The sequence below is a fragment of the Pteronotus mesoamericanus genome, unplaced genomic scaffold, assembly GCF_021234165.1.
Source record: "Pteronotus mesoamericanus isolate MK-2021 breed Mesoamerican mustached bat unplaced genomic scaffold, CSHL_Meso_final contig_169, whole genome shotgun sequence".
NCBI lineage: Eukaryota > Metazoa > Chordata > Mammalia > Chiroptera > Mormoopidae > Pteronotus > Pteronotus mesoamericanus.
In genome coordinates, this window is record NW_026555068.1 from 12,731,717 (window position 1) to 12,734,494 (window position 2,778).

At 36.2% G+C, this 2,778-nt stretch overlaps 1 non-coding gene across 1 annotated transcript; it reads left to right on the plus strand.

The window, feature by feature from the left end:
* Positions 1-1,070: 1,070 nt before the first annotated feature.
* On the plus strand, positions 1,071-1,175 carry LOC129064925 (U6 spliceosomal RNA). Its single transcript, XR_008528536.1, has one exon. It is a non-coding gene; the product is annotated as a U6 spliceosomal RNA (small nuclear RNA).
* Positions 1,176-2,778: the final 1,603 nt, after the last annotated feature.

Genomic DNA, 2,778 nt, shown 5'->3' on the forward strand with positions numbered 1-2,778 from the left:
ATTAGAGATTGAGACAGGAAAATTTTGTAAGGATGTAAATCCTTCTTATTTCTTGGGGTATAAGCTGTACTCTCTGCTTTATTGTTATCTCTGAATCTTAAAACCATTACAGAATCCCTCTGGTATTAGAATTCTCCTTTGAACTATTCTGGGGAACTGTTGGCCTCAAAATACACTGCATTCCAATTTGTTGTCACAGGGAACTGCATTTATCTTACAATTTGAAACTTCCTTTTAAGTCTGCTTTTCTTTATTAGGTAAGAATAATTTAGGTTTATGACAGACTCATTTCTTTCTGAAAAGTGTTAAGATTTGTTTTGAAAAATACGGATCTAGTCAATTGATTGATTGATTAAGTAAAAATTTTATCTACGTTCAGTCAGCAATTATTAAACATCTGACTTGGGCTGAAAGTATGTTACTGTATTTGTGTGTTGTGTGCATCAACTCATCTTGATATACCATCTCTGTAAAGGAAAGTATTATTTGGTTACTTTATAAATTCACTCATTCAGAAGGCCCTTTAAGATATTTTTGCACAAGTCATCTTTGTGTGAACTTCAGTTAATAGTTTCCAGTATTTGTTTGAAAAGAATATAAGATTTGTCTTAAATCTCTTTCCTCTGACATGTTACCTGCTTTTTTAATTCCAAACAACTTGTGTGCCTGATATATAATCGCTTCTTTTAAAATTTGAATGTTCAAAGAGCAGTAGTTTGGTATTTTTGCATGTTTGATTAAGAAACAATTGCTTTACCAGGTGGACCCCCAAAAAAGAGAATTTATTTATAAAAAAATTGTATATTTATTCTTACATGTTTAAGTTTCAGTCACCTTCAAAGTACTCTCCATTTGATGCAATACGCCTTTTGAGACGTTTTTTTCACTGCACAAACTGTTTTGAATGCGTTGATTTTGATGCCTTTCAGTGCTTCTGACATTTTTTGTTTCACCTCTTCCACATAAGCAAAATGTTTCCCTTTGAGGACTTTTTCATCTGGGGAAACAAAAAAAGTTGCATTTGTGGGGCACAGGGGTCACGCTGCTTTTGGTCAAAATCTGCCGACCAATGCTCCCTTTGGCAGCACTGTACTAAAATTGGAGAGATGCAGAGAAGATTAGCATGGCTCCCTGTGCAAGGATGACACGCAAATTGTGAGGTGTTTCATATTTTTGTGTGGTTGCTAAGGGGAGGAAAGTAAAAGGGGAATAAATAGTAATGGAAAAAAATGCAATAAAGATTAAATTTTTGAAAAACAACTCCTGAACACTCAGCACGGTGTGGGCAGGTGTGCTCATAGATCCCCCATCCTGAAATGGGCAAACACACTGAAAGAGTCTTCCAAAAAAATTACTGAAGCCAGACGCAGCCTCTAACACCACCACCGGCTCGTACACTGATACAGATGGGCTCCTCGAACACTCACCTAGGGGGAGAAGCCTGTACTACAAGGGGCCCACCCTCCGGGAGATAATTCTGGGTTTTTTTGTGTCCCCACTTGCATGTGCATACAAATTTTTCTAGTTCTTTGGCCAAGTTGATTTTATTTTTTTGACATTTATTTATTTTAATTTTTATTGTATTTTTTCCATTAACATATAATCCCTTTATATCCCACACCCCACACTCTCACCACACTGTTGTCCACACCCGTGAGTCCTCCTCCCTTTTTTCTCAGTCCCTCAACCTCCTAACCTCCCTCCACCCCTTAGCTGTCACCCTACTCTTGGCTAAGATTATTTTAGTTACATTAAGAAGCATATGTATTTTTCATATTGGAAGTTATGCTAAATTACGTAACTCATGACTCCTAATCCACTGATTCCCAGCCAAGGTATTTTTGAAACCATGCGTGAATGTTTAATGAAAATACCACTTTCCTCAAAATGGACTCTGTCTCTACATGATCTCTTCAGATACTGTCCTGAAGCTTATTCTGTTCTTTATCACTTAGGAGAGGCATGTTCTCTTTCTTCCATCCCTTATTATTTTGAGAATTATCTTAAGACTTTTAACTTCTATGACAGTTTACTAGAGCAACACCCACCTTCTTAACCTTTCTTACACTCAACTATACAAAAATGAAACAATATTTCAACATATGACATCTATTGAAAATGAGCACCTAGAACTTGCTGAGTCAGCTATGTTACTTTTTCTCCCACCAATTTTTCAGGGCAAATATTAGAACAGACTAAGCACTATTTTCTTACCCTGATTTCTGGGTTCTTGATCCAGAAATATGCAGTAATGAAATAGTTTCTCCCCTGTAACCTTGATGGTACCCATTCAAAGGGCGAAGTAAAAATAACCTATGAGTGAATAATACCTGGTAAGGAGTGTTTCTTTTTGATAGAGTGAAAAAATAAATTTGAGGTTAGGAATGATAATGATTCATTTGTTTTTACAGAGACAATTAAAATCCATTAATCCATTCAATGTAAATGCAGTACCAAGTTATAAACAACAAATGTTTATTGAGCATTGCCACACCAGTATGGTGGACATTTGGGATTGAAAAAAAAAAACAACAGGCGTTTCTGTCTGCAAAGGAGTTTATATTCTGTGTAGAGTGAGAGAAGCGTGCAAGAAACCAACCATTAAAATAAAGTGAGGTGCATAGTGTGTGTGATAGATTATATGCTTGATGTTACAGGTCTTAAGAGGAAAACCATGTAATCCGTCCTGTTGCATTTAGGATACTTACAAGAGTAAGACAATCCTAAATCGAGTCTTGAGCAATCTGTTGGAGTTATACGTGGTGAAAAGGAGAGAGT